General features: G+C 44.8%; 1 long non-coding RNA gene and 1 pseudogene across 1 annotated transcript; both read left to right on the plus strand.

Moving 5' to 3' along the window:
• LOC146187541 (uncharacterized) overlaps positions 1 to 26,312 on the plus strand; it is a 202,327-nt pseudogene that overhangs the window by 142,474 nt on the left and 33,541 nt on the right.
• LOC146187545 (uncharacterized) lies at positions 11,950 to 20,095 on the plus strand. Its single transcript, XR_014708268.1, has 5 exons — positions 11,950 to 12,020; positions 15,545 to 15,681; positions 18,027 to 18,184; positions 19,102 to 19,242; positions 19,978 to 20,095. It is a non-coding gene; the product is annotated as an uncharacterized LOC146187545 (long non-coding RNA).

Raw genomic sequence — 26,312 nt, forward strand, 5'->3', positions numbered from 1 at the left:
GAAAACTGTGTTTGAATACTTCCGTGCGAGCAAAAATTGAGAATAAGGAATTATTGCGGCTATGTCAGGTTTTTCGCGCGTTCGATCGCTTTTTGAAATTCCGTAAATCTATACTTACCTGCAGGAATTTTGTGCAAAAATATTAACCTGCTAACTTTTCTCTCTAATAAGCGTCGCTCCAGTAGAAGTGATGGGGATTCCAGCCTTTTGTATTTGCTAAATACAAATCTAATAGCTTTTCTCTGTACTAACTCCAAATGGTTTACGTCTTTTTTGTTATCAGGGTCCCAAATTACCACCGCCGCTTTGTCCTAATAAATGTATTTGTAGCAAGCAACCTTGTTTCAATCGGAGCTGTTTTGAGTTCCCGCTTGATAAACCAGAATATTCTTAACGAATAACTGCAGATTTCTGATATGTGACTGAAGCACGAAAGATTGTTCCTGCGTGTAACAGCGAGATATTTATAGAACTCAACTTCTTAAATAAACTGTCCTGAGGTCTATAAGAAAAAATGCTGGGCGTCGTTTTTCTAGCAATCCGCAATAGCACCGTTTTTTCCGCGTTAAGTTCCGTGCCCCATATCTTACACCAATTGTCAATCTCAACAAGTGCATTTTGCAAATAGAGCATGGTCATTCGTGGATAAGATTTCTTTAAAAACAACACAATCATCAGCGAGTAAGCTGACAGCACATCTTTATTCAGTACATAAAAATCATTTATAAATTAAAAACAAAAGCGGGCCTAGCACGCTGCCCTGTCGGACACCAGAAGAAAGGCGCAGTACAGCAGATGAACAACCCACAATGTCAACAACATGTGTTCTATTGCTAAGATATGCCTTTATCCACTGAAATATATCGGAAGGTAATGTCATTCTCTCTACTTTAAAAAGCAATTTATATGTGGCACCTTATCGAAGGCTTTGCGAAAATCCAAAAACAACAGATCGATTTGTCCGGATGCATCAAGCACTCGCGAGAATTCATGAACAGTTTACACCAGCTGAGGACAGTGTACATGTTACTCCTAAATCCGTGTTATTGTTCCGTCAAAATATTATTTCGATCTAATAATTGGTGCACATATTGGCTGCAGCAACTTGCAGCATAGGTACTGGTTATTGACACTGGGCGGTAATTAGTCACTGAAAGGCGATCACGTTTGTTAAAGATCGGAACAACGCGTGCCTTGCCCCAATTTTGTGGGATCTCACCCTTTTTAATGGACAAGTTAAAAATATGTGTCACAAAGCCGCAACCTTGTTACGCGTACAGTTTTAAAAACATCATTTCCAATACTGCGCCAGGTCGTCGCGAGGTGCGGCGGACGCCACGCTTGGCCTTGAACAGCCGGGGAAAGATGCGCTTAGGCGTCCCCAATATTGTAGCACTGACAGGGGAATAATGTAGCAGCAAAACAAGCCTCCGCCGTTGCTATCGCAATTCAACTAGAGTTAACCAGAGTGAAACCACAACTAGTGTTTTTTTAGAATTCAATTTTGTTAACATAGCCAAAACCCCTTCTCGTGTTACTACTAACCAGTTAGGGTCGCGAGGCGCTGGTTCCGCAATCTGGCACTCATCTTTCGTGGAATAGACGCTTTGTAGATACCTAATAAAGTGGTTAGCTATCTCGGTTACATTCGTTATCTTTTCAACTTGGACTTTTCAAATTTTCCTTTTTAATCTGACCTAGGTAACGTCAGAACTTGCCTGAATCCGACGTAATAAAATCTGCGAGGTTTTCGTTTAAAAACTTGCGCCGTGCTTAATTAACGTTTGTTAAAAGATTCTGTTCTTGCTCCAAAACTTCATGCGTGCCCGTTTTTCGCTGCTTTTCTCGCCTCTTTATTTTACGTTCGACGTGTCTGAGGTAATCCAGGGGTTACTTCTGCAGTGCGACAAAGTTTGTAATGTAGAAGCTGCCTCCGATTTCACGTCAAGTGCCGGAAACCTGTTAATCTAAATAATCAGTTATTGCCACATCATCAGCTCTAATCGCACCCATTGATGGTGCTCTTTTTGTGCTTCAAGGCTTTACATTCACAAACGAATGATATCAATTTGCGATCAGAGATACCGGCTTCTACTGGAATTCCACCCCCGAGAAGTTTAGCGGTAACAAATATCAGATCTAAAATTGAATTTCCACGAGTAGGCGTTTGGCAATTAGATGAAGAGAGAGGTAGTACATTATGTCTAGTAGCAAATCGCAAGAAGCCGAACATCCGTAATTTGGACGGTTCCAATCAATTGCTGGCAAGTTAACGTCCCCTCTCACTATCACGTTTTTACCACTTAACGTCAAAAGCTGATCGTATAAATTCTTCAGAAAATCACCACCTGCATCAGGAGAACGATAAACTGCATAGAGATACGTTTCTTCACACGTATCTAGTTTCAATAGCAATGCTTCACGTGATTTGAACTCTTCAACAATGGACGCGTCAATAGCAGTCTTCGCAATAACGACGACGCCACCACCACGAGAATTGTGGTCACACCGGTAGCCTGGTGGAACCATTTTATCATAAACAATTGCTTCGTGCAACCAACTTTCCGTTATGACGCACACGGGGGGGGCAAGCAATAATAAAGTGTTTTCCAGTTTGTCGGTTTTATTTACGATGCTTCATGCATTGATACAAAGCAGGTGTAGCTGTTTCTGTGACCGCCAGTTGAGAGGCGAAGTACTACAGTCCCTTGGTATGTTCCTTACGCGATTCCTAGTTACAATCTTAAATGTATGAGCGGTTGTGGATCCGGTGCTTACCATGCACAAGCAACGTTTTTTACCTGCATCATTAGATTGTTTTGCACTCTACCACAGAAGCTTCTGTTTCCGTAATGTTTCAGGGCAGTAGTCATTTTGCAGATATATTTGTGTTCCTTTTATTTTATAGGCATTGCGTAGTACCTCTTGCTTTCCAAACAGCATTGAAAATAGAAACATAGTGCGGGTTAACCCTCTGTTAATCTAAGACACCGACGAGCTCTGAACCTGGAGCTTATCCTGGATCACTTCTTTAACAATTTTATTGCGTACGTCAGGTTCTGATTCTGTTCGGATTTCAGGGACCCAAAAACATTTACCTTAGATCTACGGCTACGGTCTTTGGTTTGGCATGAAGTGTTTCATTAACCCCGGCCTGTGGTTGAGCTGCTTGAAGTTTACTAATAAATCACTTCGCCTCTAAAAGTAGTCATCGCAGATTCTGCCGAATATAGACATGCTTTTAACCCTGTGATGTCGGCGCGAATGTCAAAATTTTTTTGCAAGAGGTTTAAAATGATCTCTTCAACACTAGGGCCCGGATTAAGTTCTACATCACCACCGAATAAGGCTTTGCACACTGGATAGCATTAATTTGTGCATAAGCAAACGCCCATGTGGGCACAGCACAACAGCCAACATTTGTTCTCTTGTCCTAATATTTTAGGCAAAAGAACTAACCTGTACAGCAAAAAAGGATTGCTTGGTGAGCAACATATAGTTCCAGCCGCCTCGCCTTGCCCTCTCAACATTACCTGAACAGTTTGACGAGATATCGTTAAAGGGCGTCACTTGAAAAACGCTCAGATACTCTCCCATAAATCAACACGTTCGATGCTTTTAAAGCGAAAGCTTTGCTAGGCTAGCAGCAACCAAGGTCATCGGTGCCGCAGTTTCACCTTCAAGCACACGAGCAATGGGCGGGTGTCATTAGGTGACAGCCCTGTGGCTCCGCGCAGCTGCATCCACGCGGGATGGATGAATGAATGTAATATAAGAGCGTCTGCTTTGAAACGGTGTGGTAGCAGTTGGTACCATGCTCGTTTTTTATATATCTTGAATGTTGTTTTGGGTGTTGAGCTAGTTGATAAATTACACTTGGTAATGAGACATGATGATCAGAGGCGAGTTATGGCCTCAAGTAAGGCTTTTCCAGTACTGGCTCCACTTGGAATGCTTGGGCTCGCTCCACATATGTACCGCACCTTTAAGGCTACTCAATTCATAGCGTTCAGTTGTCTTCTGAAACGCCTTCTCAGAACTGTTGGAATGGATTAAGCGCGAACCTATGAAGCCAGTGGTCGTAGTGGGATGTCACACTTCCCAGACACTTTGTCTGAGCAAATGTTACAGAAAGGTCCAAAGTTTGTCGTTCAAGTGAAATTGCCCTACCATCTGCGCTCTACCAACAGGAATACTGACCTTCGAGGAATGATCAATACAACGTGCCCTTTTCAACACCTGAATTAGACGCATCTTGTCGACAATCATCTGCCCCTGACGGGATTAGTGATTCAACTTTATCAAAGTGTGGTCGAACGTTGATTACTTCAATGATATGTGGGCTTCTAGGACTTTTGCTGAACACTGGAAGTTCACCCGCCTGGCTGTTCTTTTGAAGTCCCCTCTCGAACTTCATACCGGCCAGTTGCCCTAGCAAGCTGTGTCGGAAAGTTATGGAACGAACGGTCCTGGCAAGAGTTGTGTGGTTTTTAGAAAGTAATCATCTTTATCTGAATATGGCGACTGGATTTCGTCGGGGACACTCTTCCATCGACAGTGTCATCGACCTTGTGTCGACTGTAGAAAACGAAAAACGTCACCGTCGACTAGTAGCTGCTGTCTTTTTAGATATAAAGGGGGGTTACGACAACGTCCTCCATGATGCTATTCTTGATGGACTTGAAGACGTGGGAGTTGGCGACCGACATTACCTGTGGATTGTAAGCTATCTCAACGGCCGCCCTGTTTACGTGACCACACCTGATCGAGATACTACCTGCTATCAGGGCAGTCGTGGAGTTCTAAAGGGAGGAGTCCTCAGCCCAACTCTATTTAATGTTGCGCTAATTGGCTTAGTGAATGAACTGCCAACTAATATCCACATGACTACATATGATGACGACATCTGTATCTGGGCTTCTGGTTCGACGCGCTCACAAATACGTACGGGATTACAACGAGCTGTGTCATCAACATCGATGTACCCACGGCGTCAAGGTTTGCTTCTAGCGGCAGCAATGTGTTCAGTAATCGCATTTACGGGAAAATGTGTTATCTGTTACCCCATTATTCTTTATGGAGTTGTTATACCGTACGTCTCAAGTCACAGATGCTTGGGAGTAATTATTGACCGCAGACTATCATGGTTGAAACATATATATGATATAGAAAAGGCTAATCAATATTTGCCATTTTCTTCTTTCCATAGCCGGTGTCAAATGGGGTCCAATTGAGCGCTTCTTACTCAAGATTTACGAGCCTTTGTTGGCTGCACCCGGTACAGTCTCCCAGTGCTTTCGAATATGTGCATTTCCTGCTTGCGGAATTGAGAGAGCGTGCAAGCGCAGGCACTGAAAATATGCCTTGGACTGCCCTGTTGCATCTCTAACAAAGGCACAATTGAAGAGGCACATGCTCGCCCGATATATACTTGTCACACGAACCACTTCATGTATATTTACGAGCACTTACACGATATCGTTTTCACCCACTGAGCAAGATTCTGGACGATGGATAAACTTTTGGCGCACCTTCGTGTTCCGGGGGTATTGAAGAAATCAATGGTGCCACGTAGTGGGCTAAAACAACTTACGCTGGCGCACATCTGATCAGAATATTCTAATTATATCCACGTCTATACATACGGATCTGTCAGCACAGGAATCCGTTGCAGCTGTCGTTATACCTGCTGAGAAAAAGGCTTTCTATTTCCCCATAAGGAAAGACGGTGGAGTCAGCGCCTGTGCTGTGTGTCTTTCTGCGCTATTAACCTTTCCTTTATGTTGGCTTCCTACGTTCGCGCCTTTTCTGTTTGAGGTTACAGCTCTGTCCTTCCGCACTGCTGTTCGCTTCAAGTCCGAGCTCATAACACTCTAGCTATGCGTTCCGCCTTTTGCTTTCTTTCCGCTGCTTGGCCATTTTTGCCCTCTTTCTGTTCTTTCCGCCACTCATCCTCCTGCCTCTTCTTTTTCACAATCTAATTTGAAGAATTCTCGTGTACTGCCTCATCGCCAGCTTGCAGAAGAGCTTTACAAATACCCCATTTCTCCATCTTATCATAAACTGCCGTACCGAGTTTGTCGCACATCGCCTGCAAATGTCTGCGGCTATCTCATAAGATGGCTGCTGCTCTGAGCTTTGGCTGCAGTATTCAATCCATCTCTTTCCTATTGATGATTTTCGGATGGCAAATTTATTCCGCTTGCTTTTTGGTCTTCGTTGATCATCGAAATATTTTGGTCTCAGTGTTGAAGTTTACCAACGGCTTGTTTATCCACTCCTCACAGAGATCACGAGTAGTGCTACATTCCGCCAGAGCGATGTGCTCAAGCAACTGCCAGCAAGTGATAATGGTGTACGCACTAAGAGTCGAGGGAAGTCCGGAGGACCATTTCTCAAAGATGGTCAGCATTATGCCATCAGAGGTGTATTATTTCCATCTGGCGTTTCGCACTTCAGTCCTAATTGGATATTATTTCAATTGTGTCTGCAGCAGCTGGCATGGTTAAATTGTGGATAGATCCTATTAAATGCCTCAAATAACCATAAAAAGCATTCGTACTCTGGCCTCTTGTAAGGGGATCTTCGGGATTAAAACTTTGTGCCACTTCGATCCTAAGGGAATCTCATATGGGTGTTCAAAGGTGTGCCGTGCGCACGAAGATATGTAACAAGTACTTTGGTTTGACCTGAGGGCAAGGAAGGAACAAGAAAACAACCTGTCATGTCGGTTTTCGTGTTTTTATCCCTTACGCGCCGTCCTCAGAATTAACCTCGTCCTCGTCACTACAGAATTGGCAGCCGAATTTGGTTGGCTCCTCAAAGAGAGCGACTCCATGACAGTCATAGCTGCACACTGTCCACGGATTGCTCTCTTCCAGGAGGCAGAACCGGACTCAGGGTTGGCTTGACACAGCTTGCGCTACTCCTGAAAAATATAAATGCCAAATTTTAGGGAGTTACAAAAGCGCAGAAGCAATAATCCAGGCAGTGCTCCTGTCTCTACACTATTTATGTGTTATTGTCAAAGAGCACCTGAAATTATTTGGCGATTGGGTAGAGCTCAATAAGAAAAGAAGCAATACCTGAAATTCAATTGTCATTTTATTTCCAGCAGCTTACAGGCGGGCAGAAGGTGAGGGGGAGGGCAGAAGAGTTCAGGATCTCGCTACAGAATAGGTATTCAGCTCTAACTGAGGATGGCGACATTACCCTAGAGGCAAGGAACAATAATTTCAGAGATATCATTACTGAGTGCGCGGTAGAAGTAGGCGGTAGGATAGTTAGAGAGGATACCGGTAAGCTGTCTAAGGAGACGAAAGATTTAAGAAACGCCAGAGTATGAAAGCTTCCAATCCAACAGACCAGATCGAATTGGCCGAGATATCAAAGCTAATCAATAAGCGCAAGGTGGCCGATATAAGGAAGTATAACATGGAGAAAATTGAGCATGCTGTAAAGAACGGGGGAAGCCTTAAAGCGGTAAACAAGAAATTGGGCATACGCAAAAACCAGATGTATGCGATAAGGGACAAAGCGGGCAACGTCATCACTAATATGGAAAAGATAGTCAAAGTAGCCGAGGAGTTCTATACAGATCTCTACAGTAGCCAAAGTAGTCAGGACCGTAGTGAGATTGGCGGTAGGGAAAAACAGTCAGACGTTCCACCAGTGACGAAGGACGAGGTCAAGAAAGCACTAGGAACTATGAAAAGGGGGAAATCAGCTGGAGAGGATCAGATAACTACAGATTTGCTGAAGGACGGGGGGGATATCGTGCTAGAAAAACTGGCCACCCTGTATACGCAGTGCATGGTGTCATCGACGGTACCGGAACCATGGAAGAATGCAAACATTATCCTCATTCACAAGAAAGGGGACTCTAAGGACCTTAAAAATTACAGACCAATCAGCCTACTGTCTGTTACATATAAGGTATTTACTAAGGTAATCGCTAATAGAATCAGGACAACCTTAGACTGCAATCAAGCAAAGGATCAAGCAGGGTTTTGGAAACGGTACTCTACTATCGATCATATCCATACCATCAATCAGGTGATAGAAAAATGCTCGGAATATAACCAGCCCTTATACATAGCATTCATCGCTTACGAAAAAGCATTTGACTCAGTTGAAACCTCGGCGGTGATGCAGGCATTGCGAAATCAGGAGGTAGACGAGCCGTACGTGAAAGTGCTGGAAGATATATATAGTGGCTGCACAGCAACCATAGTTCTGCATAAGGAAAGTAACAAAATTCCTATAAAGAAAGGTGTTAGGCAAGGAGACACAATCTCTCCAGTACTATTCACGGCTTGTTTAGAGGAAGTATTCAGAGACTTGGAATGGGAGCAGTTAGGGATAAGGGTAGATGGAGAATACCTCAGTAATCTGCGATTTGCTGATGACATTGCCTTGCTAAGCAACTCGGGGGATGAACTGCAAATAATGATTGATGACCTAGACAGGAAAAGTAGAAAGGTAGGCTTGAAAATCAATATGCAGAAGACTAAGGTAATGTTCAACAGCCTCGGGAAGGAACAGCAGTTTACATTAGGTAGCGAAATACTGGAAGTAGTAGGCGAATATGTCTACTTAGGACAGGTAGTAACCGCAGATCCGGACCATGAAAAGGAAATAACAAGAAGAATAAGATTGGGATGGAGCGCATTTGGCAAGCACTCGCAGATTATGACTAGCAGCTTACCGGTATCCCTCAAGAGGAAAGTATATAACAGTTGCATCTTACCTGTACTCACCTATGGCGCTGAAGTTATGAAGTTATGTGATGTTAGGAAGATAGTGAGAGACCGGAAAGCGTGGCGTGACATGGTCCATAGGGTCACGAAGAGTCGGACACGACTGAACGACTAAACTGAACTGATGGCGCTGAAACGTGGAGGCTAACCAAGAGAGTTCTACTTAAGTTGAGGACAACCCAGAGGGCTATCCCTTAGAAAAATGGTCGTGAACAGTCTTTAGAATCTGTATTAACACCTTATTGACTCTATAAATATTGTACGTACTTTTAATCTGTATGAACATGCGTAAATACGAAGTTCATACACGGTTACTGTTGTGTATTTAAATCAGTTCATATAAAGTTTGTACATAGCAAGTTGTTAGGTGAATATACTTCTCTGTATATACTCCTATCAATATACAGCAGGGGCGTAATTTCGATGTCAGAAACCCTTCCGAAAGTTTTTGAACTCCTTCTTTCGGCCTTTTTTGCAATTTTTTTATCGATGCCGTATAACGCCCTCGAAAATTATTTCTGGTGATACCACTCATACACAGCTATTAAAATATATTGAAGCAATTTGGCATGTCAGAAAAAATGTTCAGATCGAAAGTATATAGTATTAACTAACCGAGTGCATGCTATTCATTGCAACTCATATTTGAATTACATTTTTTATTATGAATAGCATCTGTTAAAAAAGAAATAGAAACGGAAAATTGATACGATCAATTTGCATGAATTATAGATAAAAACGTATAAGGTTATATTTTGAAAATTTAACTGGTTACAATTTCGCTCTTTCTTCATCGCGTATTTCTTAGTCAAGCGTCCGCTCTTGCTGAGGGCACACTGAGTCCTTTTATCGAGCTCGCTCGCACAATTAAATACAAACACATCACAAATGGAAGGTAAACGCACCGCGCCGCCGACTTTACAGTGGACAATGCGCGCTGTGGGTGTTGTCGGGTTACATCACGCGATGCTAAGACGCACGCCCTGGACTCTCGGATCCACGTAGCTCATCCCTCAGAAGCTATATGGGCGAAACTTTAGAATTATATATTGGTATACACACAATGATTGGGTATATGCACATGTACAGTAAGCTACCGAACGAGCCCCCCCTCCCCCTTCTCCGCCTTCCTTCTCACGCGCCGAAATTACTGGAAAATGGAGGGTGCATTTCCCTGGCAAGGACCAAATTTTCATCAAAAAAAAAAATGAATTTGTATTTTTTTTTCTTTATCGACCCGATCGTGTTTAGAAGTGTGCTCCCAGACGCATCCGAGCCACCCCACTGTGCATACGCCCCTGTCCACCACTTATGAAAACAAATCGGCGCCCGCCGCCGACATTTTCTCTCGCCGCGCTCAGTATGTTAGCGATTGTCTTATTCTCTTATTCACTTCTGCGCCGCCGCTCCCGTCAAGGCAGCGGCCATATCTTAGCCCATCTGTTCCTGACCACGCGCATCGTATGTTTCGCTCGCGGAGGTTATCCGACACCACCCAGCAGCCTTTGGACATGTGCGTCAACCGAGCGAGCGCTCTACAGGTTCTGCTTTTGTTTGTTATGTTTTTGCTGGAGGTGGTGTCTGGGTGAGGTGCGAGCTTAGGGCAAGGGTAGGGTAAGGAAGTGCGCTAATGGTAAGGGAAGAGGGGGGAGAGAAGGCGCGGCGGCTGGGGAGAGGGGGGGCGGCGAACTGACACACACAACGGCACAGAATGCGCCAGCAGAAACACGCATACTCGCTCGCAGCCTTCGCATAGCATTCATGCAGCCTCGTGAACTATATCAGCGCGCAACCTGCGGTCCGCGGCACCGACCTCTGTAAATCAATTAAGCACCCTTACGGCACAATTAACACGCACTTGACCCGAAACACGGAATATCGACCAGCTGTAGCTGAACATATTCATCCTTCCGCTGTGATCCATTGGGAACGTTATGCTAGTTCTAGTCGCAACCACCCTCTCGAGAGGTTGGCTGCAAGCTGTCCTTCAAATCCAATACGCGGGAAGGATGCAAGGAGGCGCTTGGCCATCAGAGCGCGGCTTCGAGCTGGAGGAGGGGGGGCGTATAGTCGCCCTGCGAGCAAAGCACACAGCGCGAGCAAAGCACACAGCAGTGCGCACGCACGCACGCATTCTTTTTTTCTTTTCCCTAGAAGTGCGGGAGGTATGAAAGGAGAAGCGGGCAGGCTATCCAACGTAGACAGCGCGCGGTATCAAAGCTGTGACGGCTTCATTTACGCGCCCTTCAATAAATCAATCAATCAATTTTTTGTTTTCAAATCCAGAGGACGGGGGGGGGGGGGAGGGGGGAACCTCAGCGAGAAAGCAGTTGCACACTGCTTGAGAGTGCCGAGGACCCTCGCAAACATCAGCAGGTGACAGCTCAACAGGAAGCTAGTTTACATGGAACACATTACAGGCATAAACACAGGCATAAACATTGCAGACATTACAGAGATGACCAGCAGCAAAAGCAAAAAAAAGGAAAGAAAAGGAAAACAGATATGTGTTCACCGAACAACAGCGCAATTTCACGGTATTACCGCAGTGATGTCATCAATACAGCAAAAAGGATGGGTTTAAAGTTTCACAAAATATTCACAGAGCAAAGTTGTCTCCGAGTAACAGTAACGAAATCAGCAATCAGTTTTTAGTGTTTATTTAGCACAAATGTATGATGCTCTCAGTCTTGAGAGCTATTTCTTTTTCGCCTCTGCAAAGCTGCATGTGTGTGAGCGCGCGTGCGTGCAAATAACTCATGCGCAAGCACTCAATATGTGCGGCTCCGCATACGGTAAGAACTCAAGTTTTCATTACAATGAAGGAAGCAAACACACGATCGCTGAAGTGGGCTCGCCACTCCGAGTCTCTGCGTCGCCTCGAATACCAGCCAGCCCACAAAACCACCGGACGAAAAAGAACGAAATCACAAGATAGCGAACGCACAGAACTGACGCTCGCTCGGCGTTCCACTAATCCCGCCTTTCGTCTGAGCAGCGCGGCGCGACAGCGCGACTGGAAAAAAAAAAAAGAAAGCGAACTCCACAAGACACGTGATGGAGCAGCGCGGCGTGGCAGCGCGACTGGAAAAAAAAGAAAGAAAGAAAGAATGCGAACTCCACAAAACACGTGATGCAGCTTCATGTGTCACGTGATTGCGCACCGAAGATCTGCAAAAACTCCCGTGACTGAGAGGCGGCGTTTTGCTGTTTGGCAACGTCGAGCGTGGAAAATAGTTCTTTCTGCAAGAAATCTTCAATGTAAGTTGACAAACTTTTTCATTCCTTTCTTATAAACGCTTTGCGCATACTCGGGGAAAATTTTGTGTTTCAGAAGTGAGCAGTTTTTACATTACAAGCGTTTACCCATTTTTTACTTTGCTGCATACTGCACGACCAATGCTCTAGGAAGATTTTTCATTGTTTAGCGTTTTTATCACCTAGTTAAGTTTTAAAAAGTGATCCTCGATTGTCCGCGGCCTCTTTCCGATCATTTTGCAACATAGTTCAGATCTTTAAGGCGCTTTTTTGCGGAGTTATTACTAATTCTTCAAAGGTAAACAACCGCTTGGCCTCGCAGCCATAACCGTCAAATTTCAAATATGGAGAGAGGCCTTGCAAGGTATATGTACTATGGTAGCGAAGGCTCCATAGACGCCCATACGTACAAAACATGGCGGCTCATGGGCTCCAGCGACCAATGAAAATTGGGGGGCCATGACGTCAAATGACGTCACCCATACGTTCACTTTGGCGCGAATTATAAACTTTTTTTTTTTTTTAAACCTCCGCGTTGCATTGACGAGCCTGCATTTTTTGAAGGTTGTTGCCTTTCAGCGCGCGCCAACCTTTGCCATCTAAATGAACTTGAGTTTGTTGTTTACGCCCTTGTTTGTAAGCAGTTGCTCCAGCACAATGAAAGTGGTTGGCAAAGGTGGCGGCATAGAAAGGCAGCAACACTTCCAAATAGAGACCACGCATGCAAATTCATAATACAAATACTGCTGTAAGTCATGCAAGTTCTTTGGCCATTTACTTTGTCCCTCAGCACAGTAAGGTGCGGTCCAGAAACACTGGTGCAACGGGGCAGTCGTGCCCAGTTCGCCACAGAGCGTACCAAGTGAACAATTATGGTTTTCATGTTCACGGTTTATTGCATCAACCAATAAAATACAGCAACAAATCACAGCGATAAAAATGCATGTCGTTGACAGCACAAACAGTAGCGCTGTTTAAGCGCGCTAATCATCTCAATGATCACAGCCGAGGCATAGAAAAGGCTTGAAGTAACTGCCACAAAACATCACCAGATAAGAAACATGCATGTACAGAAAACAAAGCTATGACAGCTGCAATTGAAATAAAAATGTCATGAATTAGTAGGTGCATCAAAACATACGTGGAGCATAGAGCACTGGGATCACTCCAAGTTTAAATTCTTTGGAAGAAATTATACAGCAGTTTTCAAGGCAATTTCAATGTCGCACCAGTCCAGACAGCTTTAGAATCAACAAACGTGCTTAACACAGGAGCATTAGAGCATACATTGAGTCTATGCGCGCAACCTCCAGATCTGCTCACCGGTGAAAGTCAGCCAGGAAGCGGTAAGACACCGACGGTTGAGCCCACGCTGTCGCAACGTGCCACAGGACATCGCTTCCTCAATTTGTGCGGGCTCATCTTGCGATATAAAGCTAAGCGCGATACACTGCTGTAAAAAGACTTCGCACTGCCCGCACGACGAAGGGGACGAAACCAAAAAACACGGCTGCAGGGAAATATTAAATCTCACCAAACGGCGACAGAGCAGCGACCAGCAAGGACGTCAAAATCTTCGCGAAAGGGACATTTTCAGACTTGCAAACTAAATTACGCTTTCACGGGTGCACCAAGGCCCGCACCACGGCAGTTCGTGACGAGCAGCAGACAGCGATAAGAAACCGTTTCGTGCTTCGTCAGCTTCGTTATCTCCGTTGCCTCGGTTACCTCTGGCAGCGCCTCCTGACCGATGCAACATCAATGGGGTGGGGCGATAAGAGTGTTGCAAGATTTTTTAAAAACAAAGTTAAGAATGTATTTATAAAATACCTTACCTCATGCACAAACGAAGTTATCAAAATGTCTTCTTTTTATGTTGATTGATACGTTTTAATTTGTAGTAATATAATTTCCTAATCTGAGTAGTTGGCCCCCCGACCTGTGGCTATGCTGCGGTACCGCTGAACCGCTTTTGGGCCCAGCCTTCGCCACCATTCTACTTCCGCCATGGGCCTTGTACTGCGTAAAAGCTATGTAGACGTATAAAACCTGTCATTTTTAAATTCCATCAGATGTGTGCGATCGCTCGCTACCTATCTGTTTTATTTATAGCGTTTCTTCGTTGAGCTATTTGCACATGCGCTAACCGCATGGAGGCGACAATTCGCGGCGACATGCCGCGCGACGCCGTCGCGCGACGGGCTGAGGGCCGCCAAAGCATTGCCGCTCGTCGCCGTCGCTCGGTTTCTGGGTTTGTAGAAAATTTCGGGTGTCGCCCGGAAGCAGCTCGCGAGGCAGCCAATCGCAGAGGGCTTTAGGGTGCTCAACTTCCGTTCTGGCTTTCTTTTTCTTTTTATTGCGTGTGAAGTTAGTTTTCCTAGTCCGGTTTGGGCGAAGAACCTGGTGCCTTCACGCGCTCACTTCGTCTGATCCGTGTATATATATGAGTGCACCGAGATAATTCAGTAAAAGCTTGGAAGGGTAATAAAAGAAAGAAAAAGGTTAGCGTGGCTTGATATTGTTAATTTCCGAAAGGAGCAGGAGAAAGTCGCTGCTTGCAATGCAACTCGGCATCGCAGTGTATAGTAACGCACCGCTGCGCTGTGACCCTTTAAAATACGATGCGTTACACGAAATTTCATCAGTGTTTTATCGTACTTCATGCTGTTTAGTGTTAAAAATGGGATATAGCGTGATTGCATTCCCCTTGACCGAATGACGAGGCGGCGGTAACAGAGCAACGCTGAAAACGCGCCTCTGTCGCTGAGCGCCGTCGCTCCGTGCGGTATGCACCAGCGACAACGACAGGCGTTGGCGGCGGCGTCGCGCGACGGATCGCTAGGGGTTCTCGCCTCATGCGGTTACCGCTTTATTGGAACAGTCCATAAGCAACGACTTTCCGCGTAAAATTAGGTTTTTAAGCTTTCCTTTAGAGTAAGCACAGATAGGGGGGGGGGGGGGGGGGTGATATATAATTTTATTTATAACAATTCGCGGACTTCAACGCAGTAATAGTTATATTTATATCCTTAGTAGGTCAGTGCGTATTATTTTAGTACAGGCCCAGTGTTCTTTTTCTTTTTTTTTTAACGGAGGCGTGGCAAGTTATGTGGGTCAAGCTAACAATTGGCTGTGAATTAAGCGATTAGAGCTTTCAAACTTAGTCTTCTGTTTTGTTTAATTTCTAAGAACCTTTAAGCTTCACAGAGAAACAGCATATTTTGAATAGTGAATTGCAACTATGGAAGTTCTTCGTTTATTAATGTTTGACATTGCTGACAAGGGTCAGAATTGAAACAGATGATAGGATCGAGTTTTTTGGTAACTTATGGCATGTGACCTAGAGTTGCTAGGAATTCATTTTCTGAGACAGCTTTTCTTTAGGAGTGTAGGGAAAGTAATGGTATGTTATGGGTTTTGAGAAGCATGGATTTAATGAAGTCTTTCTTTTACTGCGTTTACGGCTTGTTTGGCAATAATGCTTGCAGTCCAGCTGATGCAGTTGTATTGTCACACTGTTTTTGCAGCAGATTTCATCTGCCATCGAGGGAGTGCTGCCTGAATATGAAGCAGACAGCGTCATGAATCTGTTGAGGCAGTTTTTTCTATCAGCCATGGGTGCCCTGCCCTAAAGCATCCTTCCTGTAAAGGAGACATTGAATTGGTAGGTATCACATGCTGATGTTTTTTGCATTCATGTGTTTGCTTTATAACTGTAAAATTTTTACTGGTTCATGCTTTGCATTTATTGTTTTCTTTTGAGAGTATAAAGGGCGGATGTGTAACAGGCTTCATTAAAGCAAAGCTTGAAACCAGGTCGGTGTTGTTATATGATTCTTGCTGTGTTTTTAGCGCAAGACTGACATGTTGGTGAATCTTGCTCATAGTCTGCACTAAAGAAAATTTTTCATGGCCTCTTCAGAGCTTTAAAACAGGAGATATAGTTAGCTGTTTTATTGCAGTAGTACCTACTATTTCTAGTTGAGGCAAAATTGAGTAAACCTGTGTTTTAATAGCTCAGTGACAAACATGGTTTCATAATATAGCTGACTGCACTGTGCATATGTGTGCATGTTCATGCTGACATTCAGTTACTGTTTAGACTGCCTCAGCATATGTACACATACAGTGATGTTTCACTTGAACAAAGTTCAAGGGACCTTAGGAAAAAGTTTGTTGAAATGAAAGTTCATTGGACTGAAATAAATGCGTGGAAGATTGTTTCCATTAGCTTCAAGAAATATTCAGTTCAGTCGTACAGTCGTGTCCGACTCTTCGTGACCCTATGGACCATGTCACACTACGCTTTCCGGTCTCTCACTATCTTCCTAACATCACATAACTTCATCTGCAGTGCCTCGAGGATACCATCTAACCATCGCGTTCGCTGCCTACCCCTTCTCCAGCGACCCTCAACCTTTCCCAACATCAAATCTTTCTCCAGCAACTCCTCTCTTCTCATCAGATGACCAAAGTAGCTGAGCTTTAACTTTAGAATTTGACCCTCCAATGAGCAGTCAGGGTTTATGGTCGACAATATCGACTGATTTGATCTTCTGGCAGTCCAAGGAACTCTCAAGAGTCTTCGCCAGCACCACAATTCAAACGCGTCAATTCTTCGGCGGTCAGCCTTTTTCACAGTCCAACTCTCGCATCCATACATCACAACTGGAAAGACCATAGCACGAGTTATAAGGATCTTGGTTGGCAGACTAATGTCTCTGCTCTTTACTAGGCGGTCAAGGCTAACCATTGCTCCCTTTCCCAGAAGCAGGCATCTCCTAATTTCATGGCTAGTCTCCTTCCGAGGTAATCTTGGAGCCCAAGAAGAGAAAATCTGTCACAGATGTTTAGGTTGTTCAAATCTTATCTGAGCCCATTTATTTGTCACTGCGCTGATTTGCAAGTGAAGAATGCGTAACCTTTTGCAGCACTTTTGAAAGGACTACAGTGGTTTTGAACTCGATTACTGTGCAAGCTCCTGAGAATCTTGCCTAGACATCTGCCTGTCTGCCCGTTGTATTTACAGCGAGAAACAAGATAGGAGCCTTGTGCGCTAGAGTTAGAAAGGGGCTCGACAGTGTACCTCGTGATAGTTTTCGTTGTGCAGTATCACATAAGAAAAAGTTCACCACCTGCAGAAAGAATGTGGTCTACCACGTTCCGTTGAATTGTGGCCGGTGCTACTACGGGCAGACAGGCAGATGTCTAAATGTGCGCCTGACGGAGCACTCCAATTCTCTGGGAGGGAAGGCGAGTTCTAATCTTGCGCTACATGTGCAATCCCGAGAGTGTAAGTCGGAGCATGACCCGTCCCTTTGTGCGCCTGACTTCAACAATACGGGTGTAGTTTACAGCAATGGTAATCAACTCTGCAGAGAGTTCGTTGAAGCATTTTACATTGCTAAAGCCGAGGACAAGTGTGTGGCTAAGGCGTCTGTTAGCCTTCATTGTAAGGAACTTCATCTATTAGAAAAGTCGTTAGTTAGGCCTTGACTTGGAATTGGCTTTGAATTTTCTTCATCTTCTTCCCAATTTCCTGCCATTCCACCGGTTGGGTTGTGCGCGAGCTTTTCGGAAGGAGTCTTCGTTGTTTTCTTCTTATCAATAAGATTCAGTTGATAGTCCAGCCTTGTCCTGTCCTCCTCTTTGCTGTGTCTCATCTTTTGGCTGGTGCAGTATGAACCCATACCAACGTGCCCAGTCGTCAACCTTGTTGTATTCCTATAGTACCGTATGCATGCACAATAGGTAAACGTAACCCCTTGCATATATCACTGAATCTTCCACTCTAGAAGAGAATTTTGTGCACAAGCATTTTACTGTAGTTTGCCTCTGTGGAACATTGTATTTCTAATTCTGTGCTTCTCTTTTTATGCTGTTACTCAGCAACATATGAAGTATTCCTTGTTTGTTTCTGTTACTTGTGCATTTGACTTTTCCTTTTTTTATTATTCGAAATAACTTTCTTCCTGCTGTTCTGACTAGTGTTTTCGTATGCATATGCAGTCCTCTTGATGCTTCATTGAGCCATATCTGGAGACTCCCTGTTGCCGTGGTCTGTGTCAACAAGTAAAAACTAGGCAACCTGACTTCCGGGACAAGTAGCAGTGGGACGTAGCTGCATGGTTTCTTCAGCATCCATGTGGATTTCTTATAAAAGACAGGTATTTCTCCTATATTTGACTTTCATATGTGATCAAGATTTTACTTTGGTGACAAGCTCTTGAAGGAAAGGATGGACATTTATGGCACTTTCTTAATTTCTTACTCTCGGGAATACACTATTACGACTTGTTAACTGCATATGCAGCAAAAATTATGTGTGACTGCATATTCCAGCAGTAAGCTGCATGATTTTTGAAGGATGAAATAATTTAGCTCCTACTGTCGGTAGCCTGCTATTGACGAGCCAAAGCAGGCAATATTAGGTACCAAAAAGTGATTATGCGGGGCCGGGTGGGTTTTAATGAGACAAGCTCTCCACGTTTTAGGCCTTTGTACAGGGCCAACGTGTGTCTCCCTGAATGTGTCTGGGACACATGCAAGTCTTGTATCCTCAAAAGGACCTTGTCTAAATTTAAATAAAAGTAGCGCCAACCTATTTTGAGTACGATCAGTTCAGCAGTAAGCTCAAAATTGAAGCAAAAAGGCATTCATGTCCTGTGCAATGTCAGTGCACGTTAAAGAGCCCTAGCTCGTCAAACGCTCTGAAGTCCTCCCCTACAGCATCTCTCATAGCCTGGGTTGCTTTGGGATGTTAAACCACATAAACCAAACCAGTCATTTTTTACTACCCCATCTGACTTGTCTTTCCACGTATCTCCAAAAGATAGTGCCTACGTAAGACTTGCCACTATTCCTGAGATTACCTAGATTATTATGTATTTATGTATTTTATGATTATGTAATTTTCCTCAGTGAAGCATTGCATTTTCAATTCTGGGCTTTTCATGCTGTCACTCAGCAACCATATGAAATACTCCTCCTATGTTTCTTTTACTTGTGCATTTGACTTTTCCTTTATTATTCAAAAAATCTTTCTTCCTGCTGTTCTGACTAGTGTTCTCATATGTACATGCAGTCCTCTTGTTGCTTCATTCGACCATATCTGGAGACACCCTGTTGCCGTGGTCTGTGCCGACAAGTAACAAGGCAACCTGACTTCCTGGACAAGTAGCAGTGGGACGTAGCAGCATCCATGTGGACTTCTTATGAAAGAAAGGTATTCTAAATTTTGCTTTCATATGTGATAAAGATTTTACCTTGGTGACAAGCTCTTGAAAGGAAAAGATGGGCATGAGTGGCACTTTCTTATTTTCTTACTCTCTGGGAATACACTATTGAGACTTGTTACCTGCATATGTAGCAAAAAGTATGTGTGACTGCATATTGTAGGCTAACTATAATATACTTCATCATTCCCTATTATCGCTCTTGTATTCCCCTAGGTGCTTGGTGTAGCTGGTCTCCTTCAGTAATTACTTATGTGTGTGTGTCATCTGCTATGGCAAACATAGCCATCACTCAGGAAAAATGGGAGCAAACAGGCATAGTGGCATCACTTGCTGGTAGCATGTACCAAAATGTATGTATACATACTGATACGTTGCCGCTCAACATGTGTATTTGCTTGATGTAGCAAATGGCAGAAGAGAGAGTTTATCTGATGACCAAGCATACTGGCGTGTAAATTTCACTCCTTTGTTTCCTGGGCCCCTATTGTGATAAACTAATGTCGAATGATATAGAGGATCAAAAGGAATACAACTAAACACAGCAATAGTCTCTATCTCCTGAGGTTGTTTTGCAGGTACTAGTTTGTACAGAAAGTGGTTGGAAACTAGTTAGAATATTTTGAGGAAAAACAGGCATCTGAGTGAAGAGAGATGTGTGTGATGCTAGCACAAAGCGTGCGAAATTGGCAGAAAAATTTTGAGCATGTATATTTCTTTTCTAGGTGACACCATGATAAATTTTGATATGGCTGGTACATCAAACACACAATGTCGTTGCCGTCGGAAACCAAGTGTTTCTGTGTCAAGGGTTTGTGCAATAAATGAAGGTATGAATTTGCATCTGTTTCTTTCGCCACTCTCACTTTTCATGAAATATTACATGCATGTGAATAGTGAGTAAAATACACGTTATTATTGGACACTTGAAATATAGTTAGCATAACACAAGGTATTAATACTTTTTATGAACACGATTCTTTAAAATAACGGTGGCCAATTATCGGAACACAGTCGTTACAGTGTCCATATACGCTATCAATAGGCTAATCATAGGAGGTATAAATACGTTCTATGTAAATACATTCTGTTCAATCACGGTGGCCAATTGTCGGAAGGGAGATCATACATAGATCATACGTGCTCTAAGGACTTTCTTTTGATGGTCGATAGCTTCTATGATCATATTGTCTAAAGATATCGCATAAAGTGATCATAGACATTTTTGTAAGGGATGGAACGTAAAATGGTAGGGGTAACATTAAGAGATAGAAAGCGTGCAGAGTGGGTCAGAGAAATAACACAAGTTACCGACATTCTAGTGGAAATTAAGAAGACGAAATGGACATGGGCAGGACATGTAGTGCGAAGAGAGGATACCCGATGGTCACTTAGGGTAACAAACTGGATTCCAAGGGAAGGAAAGCGTAGCAGGGGGCGGCAGAAAGTTATGTGGGCGGATGAGATTAAGAAGTTCGCAGGGGTCAAGTGGATGCAGCTTGCACAGAACCGGGTTAAGTGCAGAAATATGGGAGAGGCCTTCGCCCTGCCGTGGTTATAATCAGGCTGATGATGATGATGACAGGCGGGAAGGTATGGCGCTATTTGAGCAAAGTAAGAGCAGCAAAAGCGAATATAATTGCAATAGCGTATGCATATTTTAGTTCGCAAAGCTATGCGTATTCTCAGAATCTTGGTAGGAAAGCTAAATATCATAACTCCTGCTGTTCTACTCCGTTCACACACAATAGATGAAATATAGCCCTAGCGTGGCTGGCCCACGGGCCAATAGCGAACGAAGTCCCCTCAATGGCTTTCCCGAATTGCGAATGAAACTTGTAACGTACTTTGACCGGCGTCCTTTGTTTGGATTCTGAGAGTGTTTGGGAGGAATAAAAGCGAACCCAGATGCCATTATATTCGCTTAAAAGCCTTTGGAACACGAAAAGATCCGTTGCGCTTCTATATCGCTGCCTGCGAGCACAATCTTTGCGCGCGTTCCACCGTGGTGGTTGGTGGCGTCACAATCATATACTAGATCATAACACACAGTTTGACGCTTAAATGCAGCACTCGTTAAGGTGTATCCACACGACCGACTACGTACCTGTTATGGCCCGCGGACCAAGCGTCACGTGACGACCCATTTCCGATTTGTAAAGTCCGCGCCAGGTCCGCGGACCACAGCAGGCGATAAATGGCTAGGTATTTTTCTCGAAAATGGCGAGAATTGGACCTAGTTGGTTATTCATAGTGGTTTCACCGCACTAACACAAAGAACAAAAATGAAGACAACACTACGGATCGCAAACTAACAACTGGTTTTAATGGAAGAAATGGAGTAATTTTAGACACAAAAACGTGATTGCCATCAGACAAACGTAAAGACACGAGGAAACCCGATGAAAGGAATCATCGCAGGAAACAAAAGCATACATCTCCGTACTCCGTACGTAGACGGAGTATCGCACGGTCTCAAAAAGATTGCAGGCAAGCACGATGTTCCTGTGGTGTTCACGACACCAAAAATGCTGTCGGGGTTCTGCGCGAAAATAAACGGACTTGATGAGACACCCAAACTACGTTGCCCTACAAACCATGAGAGGAAACACGTCGAATGCGATACCGGCGTGGTTTATTCCATTCCCCTCTCATGCGGAATTAAGTATGTCGGCCAAACGGGCAGGTGCATAAACAAAAAGCTAAATGAGCATGGCAACAATTGCAAATCCATCGCGCATCCAGGAAAGCTGGCTACGCATTGTCAGCACTGCTAATGCCAGCCTCAATTTGAAAAAAACTGCTGTTACTTCGCATTCTAGTAATGAAACCGAAAGGGAAATCAAGAGAAGCGTTCGAAATAAAATCCATCGGGGCCGATATGTGTATCAGCAATGTATCGCTGTCGTTGTCTGCGAACGAAGCTGATCTGCTTAGATTATCGCGATGAGTGTGTCTAGCTGTATGCCTTTGAAGCCTACGATGATTGCTTTCCTCAGGTTTTCTCGTGTCTTTATGTTTGTCTGATGACGATCATGCTTTTGTGTATAGACCAACACCGATCTGTGACGTAAGCGCGATGCCGTGGCGCTTCTGTCACCAGGCTGGGCCGGTTGGGGGTGAAAACTAGGATTAGCGCCGATAGGAATACATGGACCCAAAATATTTCGAAGCAATTTTCTGATTTCACGGCGCACCTATGATCTCGATCGTTATTCGGTAGAGATAAACCATGAGCATCCTAGAACAGATCACGAAAATATGAAATCTCATTAACGAGACGAAGTAGTTTTAAAATACCACGAAGCGTATGCGGGTGCGAGTTGAGAGGGCGACCCATAGAAAAACATGTAAACGCAACTTACCGCAACATTTTACTCGGTTCAGCAGCGTTGAGCCCTTCTCATTTTTTGGTGAGCTTCTTGTCTCACGCCCCAACATTATGTTGCATGGCACACTACATTCCCTTACAAGTACTGCAAGTCTGACGACTTGTGGGACCGTTGACGGCACGATAAACTGACCGCGCACAGTTGCAGACGGCAATGCACCACCGGCGCTGTCGCTAGCAGACGCTCCGGAGCTGGAGGCAGTCGCGGCGGGTATCGCCAGCTGCGCTGTCGTCTGCTGCAATGCGCGACTCTCGTTCGGTCCGTATTGTCGTACAGCGTTTGACAACTGCCTGTTAAATGTAATTCTGTCTAGGATGTATCACGTGAGGGACAGTATTACGAAGCTAATTTACTCCATGCGGCAGCATATCAGACTGTAAACAAAACTACGTGTTTCGCTACATGAGCATTTTGGGGGTGTCCGGATTCACAACATACATTATTCGGGGGAGTTTTAAAAGTAGACCACCTCGGCAATGACGCAGCATACTTCTTCAAAGCGCTGGCGAATGTTTAACGACCGGCCACCACTGCTTCACACAAGTAAACGCAACTTACCGCAAGATTTTTTTTTGGTTTCGCCAAGCACCAGAAGTGGTGGCCGGTTTGAAGAAGTATGCTGCGTCATTGCGGAGGCGATCTATCCTCCCAGCTTGCACCCCCACACATTTCGCGGTGTTTTAAAACTATTTCGCATCGGTCATGAGATTCGATACTATCCCTATCTGTTCTAGGATGGTTACTCTGCACCGAACAAGGACATCATAGGTGTCTCGTGAAATTAAACTGCTTAGAAATATTTCGGTTCCGTGATCATAGGGCGTTAACCCCCTCGACTGCGACGCCGCGAGCGCCGCTTTTGTTTGCAAACACGATGTTGGTCTATAAAATGACTCCGTTTCTTCCATTAAAACCAGCTGTTAGTTCACGCTCCGTGGTGTTGTCTTCATTTTTCGTTCTTTGTGTTAGCGCGGTGAAACCACTATTTTTCTCGAGGCGCGGACCTCGCACCATATGTGAACTGAAGAGGCACGTTAGCACCCGATTAAAGCGCATGAGCACCTTTTAAATAGCACCAAATAGTATACGGTGTTTTCATTTTTCATACAGCCTTCGAACGCGCGTTTTGTGAAATATTTTGAAATAGATTGCCTACAGCGACCTCATGAAAGTAGAAGAGTTCGCAGACGAACACGTATATACCACGCAGAATGCCGCGAGCTTGCCGGAACGCAGCCGCCGCAGACAACGGCTGCCCGCTCGCTACCCCCTAGTCTTCGCTAGGCCTAGATTGTTTCACAAATTCGCAGCAAATGGGGCTTGTATTTGACTAGCGCTATAGTAAATGTTGTGACTGGCCATAGGGTTTTCTTGGCAGGAAATACTGGAGTGGGTTGCCTCATCTGTCTCTTTAGGAACCTTTATGAAGGGCAAGAGGCCACAGTCAGAACTGGGCATGGTCTTACTGATTGGTTTCCGATTGAGAAAGGGGTGAGGCAGGGCTGCATACTGTCGCCCTGCCTATTTAACCTATATGCAGAGTGCATCATGAGGAAGGCCGGTCTGGACAGGTCTTCAGCTGGAGTGAAGATTGCTGGAAAACGTATCAACAACCTTAGATATGCGGATGATACCACTTTAATGGTAGAAAGTGAAGTAGAACTCAAGAGACTTCTGATGCGCGTACAAGAAGAGAGTGAGAGGTTTGAGCTTAAACTGAACATTAAAAAGACGAAGATCATGGCGTCTTGCCCTATCAAGTCCTGGAGCATCAATGGACAAGAAGTGGAAGCTGTGACAGATTTTATGTTCTTGGGCGCCAAGATTACCTCGGAAGGAGACTGCAGCCATGAAATTAGGAGACGCCTGCTTCTGGGAAAGAGAGCAATGGTTAGTCTTGACCGCCTAGTAAAGAGCAGAGACATTAGTCTGCCAACCAAGATTCGTATAACCCGTGGTATGGTCTTTCCAGTTGTGATGTATGGATGCGAGAGTTGGACTGTGAAAAAGGCTGACCGCCGAAGAATTGACGCGTTTGAATTGTGGTGCTGGCGAAGACTCTTAAGAGTTCCTTGGACTGCCAGAAGATCAAATCAGTCGATATTGTCGACCATAAACCCTGACTGCTCATTGGAGGGTCAAATTCTAAAGTTAAAGCTCAGCTACTTTGGTCATCTGATGAGAAGAGAGGAGTCGCTGGAGAAAGATTTGATGTTGGGAAAGGTTGAGGGTCGCCGGAGAAGGGGTAGGCAGCGAACGCGATGGTTAGATGGCATTCTCGAGGCATTGCAGATGAAGCTATGTGATGTTAAGAAGATAGTGAGAGACCGGAAAGCGTGGCGTGACATGGTCCATAGGGTCACGAAGAGTCGGACACGACTGAACGCCTGAACTGAACTGATAGTAAATGTTCTTCCCATTAAAACAAGAAAGGTGTGCCTACGGTGTCGTCACAACAAACGAAAGATATGCTCACTTCGGCGACAAGCGGCGAAGCTAGAGAACACGAAGACCGGTTGAGCCGCATAGGCGGCCGCTGCTATACGGCTGCAAGCAAACAGCGATTCTCACGAAGCGGTCAGTTGTGATATGCCAGGCTTACTGTACTAGAGAAACTATTTCGCATGCTGGCGAAGGGATATCCCGCCGTCGCTGCCGCACCTAGTGACAGCTTGAGCAGCCACGGCACGATGGTAGGACAATGCATCGGAAGCCAATTCAGAAGCCACACGGTGCTATAATAGGTCAGATATTTGTAAATGCCGTATGTCGATTGCCCAAGGGGAAACGGTTGAAAGCTGTATATTCGCTTAAGTGTTGTTAAGCTCGGGCGCCTTGGTTAAGCGTAGCCACGGTTAACCCGGAAGGTTTTGTTGATGTACTCCTTATCGCCTTCATCTTTGCGTCTAGAATTGGATGGAATAAGTGGAGCGCTGTCAAATGTAGGTAAGTTGTTAGTGATCTAGGTGCACCATGCACGTTTAGACAAAGCCGGTGCTGCATCTGAATACTGCCTAAACGCACACCCAGCCCGTCCGTTGTAAAATAACTCTTTAAAAATGGCAGGCAGTGTTCTACGAATGCATCAGGAAATGCACTTTGACCCGCCCCGTGGTCCGGCCTGCCGGCTGTTATTTTGGACCACCATGTAGATGCTGCCGCGGACCGGACATAGCCGGACAGTGTGCGGTCGACACCACGTGACCGGTGCGCGGCCCAGTCCGTGGTCCGTCGCCTGAATACAATTTTATGGATATAGTGGCCCAAGTATCAACTAAATTCATCACATGTATACCATCCGCTAAATGTTGACTTTGTTCCCTAACATCAGCACAGTCCGGGGTATCTCTTCTAGCAGCGAACGTCCAGCGACCTCCCCCACATCGGCGGACTAGTTTTCCGCCGGAAGTGAGCGGAGTGACGTAGAACGGCGCGTGCGGGAAGCTGGTGTCTTGCTTCTTTCGATGCCGGTGAAAGATCCCGCAAGGGTGCTTGCCCCCAGCCTCCGGAGGGTAGCGCCGAAAAGAGCCAGGATAGTTAATGCCTGGCGGTCAGATGTGGCCAGGTTGGCCGCAGCGATAGCACGCACGACGGCGAGGAAAAGCGTGACTGTTGTCTCACCGGAGGAAAAACATTTATTATATAAACTTCCTTTTCTTCCCGAGTGG

This window comes from Amblyomma maculatum, chromosome 6 (assembly GCF_055883805.1).
Source record: "Amblyomma maculatum isolate TAMU_Amacu chromosome 6, ASM5588380v1, whole genome shotgun sequence".
NCBI classification, from domain to species: domain Eukaryota; kingdom Metazoa; phylum Arthropoda; class Arachnida; order Ixodida; family Ixodidae; genus Amblyomma; species Amblyomma maculatum.